The sequence below is a fragment of the Cibotium barometz genome, chromosome 58 (assembly GCF_041138505.1).
Source record: "Cibotium barometz isolate CiBa-2024 chromosome 58, ASM4113850v1, whole genome shotgun sequence".
Taxonomy (NCBI): domain Eukaryota; kingdom Viridiplantae; phylum Streptophyta; class Polypodiopsida; order Cyatheales; family Cibotiaceae; genus Cibotium; species Cibotium barometz.
The window spans coordinates 6128897-6135203 of record NC_141103.1 but is presented as its reverse complement, the minus strand read 5'-3'; positions in this window follow the sequence as shown (position 1 = coordinate 6135203).

The following is a 6307-nucleotide window of genomic DNA, read 5'->3' as shown; positions in this document are numbered from 1 at the left end:
ATGTCATGATCGAGGGCAAGGTGGTGGCCAACATGGAAACCAGAATTATGGACAACAACATTCTAATGTTTTGCAACAACATCAGTAATCATACACAGGTGGAAGAGGCTAGTCTAGAGGCAAGGGGAGCTAGAGGGGCCGAGGTGGCTAGCAGATAAATTGGAGTGCAAATAGTATATAGTGATATTATTGTGGAAAATCACTTGGCACATGGCAAAGGACTGCTTTAATAAGCAGAATGACATTAAAAGTGGAAAGTTGCTGCAAGGCAACTATGCATCATCTATTAATAGACTAGTGTAAAGAAGTGAGCAGTTGTTTGTGATGCAGCACATGCTCAGTTCCATAATAGGAGCTGTGAGGATAGGATCTAAAGATATATGGTATGTTGAGGCGCATAGTGGGCTGGGGCAATGTTTTCCTCCTCATGAGGTTTTTTTCCCTAAGCAGCGTAAGTACACACTCTTATGGTGTGTTGTTAACAAAACGTTTTTGTAACTTTTGGGCCGTCAGTTACATTTTGAGGGGCCCATTTGCATGATGCTATAAGTTTTCTGTAGACATCTCGGGGGAGTGTCAATTTGAACTATCTTCGTTTGATTTTAGGCTTTCTGCAGTGCTTTTCTATAGTGCAACATCATAAATTTGGTGTGCTGACATTGTGTGTGCATATGCTATAAGTGTTACATGGTCGTCATTACTGCTTCTCTGTCGTCACTGACATCACATCTTCAAGCTCATCATCAATAGCTTCATCAGCATCCCATCATTATCCTTGACTTCTGCATCTTTGCCAATAAAATTTTGCACTCTACACTGCTATTTTTCATACACTTTTCAGGTCTCCTCGTCCATCAATGATCTGCTGGCAGCTAACTTGGTTGCATTGAGAGTACTTACATGGCATTGGGATATTTACATTTTGTATCAAAGATTTGTTATTTGTAGGTTGGAGTGGCAGGCACAGTGATGTATTTGGAATGTATTCCACTAGGATAAGCTTAATGGAACCAACTAGATGCATCATGTATTGGTTTTGAAATGTTGCTATTGGCATTGAGGCACGCCTTATCTCACAAGCGCAAGATAGTACAGGTACTTCAGATGGTGATATTGGTTCAAATATAAATGTACGGGTACTTCATATGGTGATAAATGTGGGATCCGTTGCTTTCACACCTCTCACAACAAATCAAGCCAAGGAGGATCCTAGGGATGCACATGCACATGCATTGGTGGCACTTTTTGTGAAAACATTATCCCTCATATTCGCTCATGTAAAACTATCAAGCAAGCTTGGGATACACTTGTTGTGCTTTACCAAGTGTGTATGTAACAAGGAACGTGTGGCCTACTTACGCAAGCAGTTAGAGTCCGACCATATTAGTAAAGGGAGACTCGATGAATCAAAGATCTTAGAGAGCAACTTGAATATATGAGGCATATCCTGACAATTCATTGTCGACTATTCTCACAGCTTTGATGGATTCATACTAGGGTTTTACATCCACTCTTTAGCTTATGGTGAGGGTATCCCCAACACCCTTATGTTTGATGATTTGGTTGTAGTTCTGTTAGAAGAAGAGAACACCCGACAAATCAAATTGGTATGCGTGTGTGAGATCAGACATCACTACCAATCAAAAGGGTAAAGGTAAATCCTTCTTTCTCTCAGGGCAACTACAAGAAAATCTTTCTCTCAAGGTGACTACAAGCAAATCCTTCTCTCTCAGGGCAACTACAAGCAAATCAAATTGGTATGCATGTGTAAGATCAAGCATCACTACCAATCAAAAGGCTAAATCCTTCTCTCTCAGAGAAACTACAAGAAAATATTTCTCTCTCAAGGTGACTACAAGCAAATCCTTCTCTCTCAAGACAAAGGCAAAATTAGCCTAGTCTTCTTGTAAGGATGTTAAGAAGGGGGGTGCTAAGCCTAAGAAAGGCAAATGTAACTATTGTAAGAAACTAGACCATTATATCAATGAATTCAAAAAAAGAAAGAGCTAGGGATAACCGTGGGGCTAATACATCAACACCAAGTACTAAAAAGGAGCTAGTAAACTATACACATGATGATGTGCACTGCAGTTATGACCCTTATGCTTATGATGTATGCCTGTCTCAGTGACATATTAGCATGTCTTGTATTTTGATAATGGTACTAGCAAGCACATTACGTCTCAGTGGTTTGTTTTCCTCCCTTGAGTCTACTTCTTGAGGAAGCATAGTCATGTGTGGAAATAACTCCTCATATCCAATGAAAGGAGTTGGAGAGTTTATGCATTGCTGCAAATGGTGGAACAATCACTCTCTTAGATTTCTTATTTGTACCTAGCATAAGAAAGGACTTATTATCAGTTTCTTCCATTACTAGAGTAGGTCTAGTGGTCAGATTTGTTGATGGACTAGTGTATACATTTCATGAACAGAGTGACAAAGGCATCACTGTAGTATTTAGTACTCTAAGCCATGGGCTTTATAGGCTCCACAAGTATGAGATACTGGCACATAGTGCATGTTTAGTTATTGACTTGCCACAAATTGAGGTCCCTGTCTCAAACATGTATGTGAGGGTTGCATTTTCAACAAAGATGCAATGGGCATCATCCATACAAAACAATCACATCCATATATTTTGAAGTATGCGTATCAGTTGTGGGCATTTTCTACACTCATCCTTTTTACATGTTTTGTTACATTAAGAATGCAAATGAATGTGTCAATTGCCTTAGCCCAAATATTCTTGCAATCAATGCCACATCCATCCATTGATCTATATGTACTTGTATTTGATGAAGCAAGGGCATGGCATGGATCAATGGTTGTTAGCTAAGTATATGTGCATAAACAAGTACATACATTGTGTTGAAAATGGGATGAAAAAGCTCACAAAACTTACAAAGAGAATGGGAAAAATCTTGATGTAAAAACCTTTGTGAGAATTTTTTGTTGGGAAGTTTTAAGTTTCAATAACATAATTGCTTGGCACACACAAAAAGCAATTTTTTGTTTCAATGATAGTTATAGCAAAAATGCAAACCCATTTCCATGAAACACATTGAGCATCACTATCATTTTGTGGGAAAATTTATCAATAAATATAAGGATCAAGTTAGTTTGCCCAATATAAGAGATTCGTGTTGATATTTTCACCATTGCATTTTGGGCTTGAATTGATAGTGTGTGTGGAAGCAAGATGTTCTCAATTTAATGATCTAAGGGAGGCAAGGGTTCTTGCAAAATGTGTGCATTTGTATGGCTATTTTGCTCTAAGATTGTTTTGGAGATTGATGATTGTTAAAGGGTAAGGTGGATGCAACTTTGATCATTGCATTCAATGGTTGTATTGCTTATTTAGGAGCCCAACCAATGTTGGATATGGTTTGAAGGCCCACATTATGTCGTAGGCATTTTATGAGGAGCCAGCCGTAACTATGAATGTCAATAATCAAGACATCTTATCAAATCTCATTCCAAATTAGGGATGCAAATATTTTGTATATCATTATCACAAATCACATCTTACCTTTGATTTAGCATACCAATAAGACATCATACTTGTGGTAGTTATTGCCAACTCAATATGAGATTGCTAGAGCAACCAAGAAGCATAACCTACAAAGTTGTTGAGATGAATAAGGCAAAAACGGAACCAATAAAAACTTCGCAAGATGAGATGGGGGAATTTCCTCAAGAACCTTGGTGAATTTCCTCCTCTGGTGTATGGTGGGTCTCGTAAACCAATATTATGCCTTGAATAATTCCCCTATGTGATAAGCAACAATATTTTTATGTGGATGTTTGATTCTAGCTCCAGGAAGGCTTTGCACAGTGAGCAACTTAAACTTGTTTATCATAATCAGCATACACGTGACCCCTTCAACAACTCTTCTTTTGTAAAACTCAATAATGATGGCAAGATGAATTTCAACCTCTAACCACATCAAAATTACATGCAGCTCACAGCCCTCCCCACCACCTAGTTGCAAGGCTAAAGTCACATTCCCAACCCACTTTGCTAATTTCAGCCTCGCACAGCTTGTGCTTCGACATCACACTGCTTGCACTTTGACTCTAAACCTACCTGGCTGTCCCTCCTGCTCACAGATGCAGCAGCTTCCCACTTCTACCAAACGTACACAAAGTTAAGCCACCCATATCTTCTGCTATAACCTTGCTTACCACCACTACGATTCTTGTTCCAATGGCCTTCTCCGTCTCTACGCATTAGCCACTTTTAGCTTCAACTACACAGCTATTAGCCTTCTATCACGTGCATCACGCACTTGGATGCCACGTAGACATTTCTGTACAGAAGGTGTAGGACCTGGGATGGTGAACTGGTCCCATGTGAGCCCAGTCCGGGACGAGTCAGCCAGGGATCCATCTCAGTTGTCCGAGGTCAGGTGTGCATTGTCCTGCACAGGAGTCTAAGGTCAAGTGTGCACTGTCCTGCACATGAAACAGTGCCAGTCCGCGCTGTGACTCTCCCTCTAGAATGATGTCAGTGATTCTGTGTATCTGGTATGGTACCGGATGCCAGATCACTGAGTAGTTAGTGTTTGGGACAACGGGCCAGCCCATAGGGCTACCCCGGATCTTAGTGTGGGCATGGGAATGGTGTAGAACCACCCCCATGAAGGCCAGGAAGGCCCAGGCTGAACCCACCAGCCATGGAGGGGCTGTAGGACAGCCCTAGGGCAAGAATAAGGCGAATTCCAAGAGTTTACAGCCTTTACATGGCTGTAGGGCGAGTATGGGGCAGCCCATACAGGCTGCCCAGCCCTTGGGATGTGTGCAAAGGCCTTGCCCAACCATTGGAATTCACGTGCATCAACTTCTCAGCCTGTAGCATTTTTTGGGATTAAATTCAACATTTATTGCTGAATTTCTGGTCGTGGGAGCATTTAATGCTGGCCGTCTGCAATAGCACTGGCCGACTGCTGTAGTTGAGCTAGTATAAATAGAATGGCCCATAATCCCATTCATTTATCTCATTCTCCACCAAGAGCTCAAGCATAAGAGGCTAGACAAAGCCAAGAGGGTGCTTAGCAAAGGAGTTAAGGATTCAAGTCAAGGGTAGGGTATTCCCAGCCAAGAAAAGATCCAAGATTGCTGTATTTTCTTTCAGTTTTCTCATCATTCTAATAAAGTAAATACACCATCCGTGGTGGGGGCCCTACAGAGGGTAATTGGGACCCAATACTGTGTCCTCTCCATCTCTCCCTCTCTCTCTCTATTTTCTGCACATCTCCTTTCAGTTTGTGCGTTAATTTCCGTCGCGAAAAGAGTGCTAAATTCTGAGTATTGAAGTTACCAATTCTTCTCCGAAGCTTTTGCATATTACAGTGGTATCAAAGCCTACTTCAAGTACAAAGATTCAACAAAGGAATTTTCTCGCTCGTGTGGTTGGTTTTTAGACGTCAGTGGACTACCCCTTTCGGAATGACTCCTGTCCCTCGAAGGACGGTTGGTTTTTAGCCTCCGGAAGCCTCCATACATCTCCCACACATAGTGGATGGTTAGATTGTGTTCCGGAAAGGAAGTGCATTTTCTTGCTATGGCGAGCTTCGACAACGAGAGAGACCAAGAACCATAGGACCAGAGTGCACCAGGCAGCCCAGCTAGGGCACCAGGCTTGAGTGTCATAGACATGTTCCAGCAGATGATGCGAGCAATCGCAGATCAGACAGCCAAGTTGGATGAGCAGAAGGCGCAGATCTTGGCTCTGGAGGAGCGTACCTGCTCTCCAGCGTCGCGTTTTCCATCTCCTCCTCCCCCTCCTTCCGTATCCCAGATTCCAGATCCTCGTCACACAGGGACCCTCTCGCGGGGTCACAGCCGCAACCAAGCTCTTTGCTTGAGTTGCAGATGCGTGCATTGGAGATCCGACAACAAGAAAACGACGCCATGCGACGCGTGAAACACGAGCGTTACCTCAGAGCTTTGGACGCCAGATTGACACTGGCGGCGCCCTCGAATCATTTTCCCAAGAAAATGAACTTCAGTAAGTATAATGGTAAACTCGATCCCACAACTCTTTATTCATGGTTACATCAATTTGAAGGCATTCGACTTGATCCGGCTAAAGTGGCCGAGATTATCAACTGGGAAGTACCTCAGACAACCTATGACATCAAATCATTTGTGGGTATATGCCAGGCATATTCCACCCACATCGACAAGTTTTTTGACCTCTCGACAGATCTCACCGATCTGCTAAAGGGAGTGAAAACAAGAAGACAAAAGATTCAAATGACTCCACGAGCGTTGGAGGCATTCCAAAACCTCAAGGTGGCTTTAT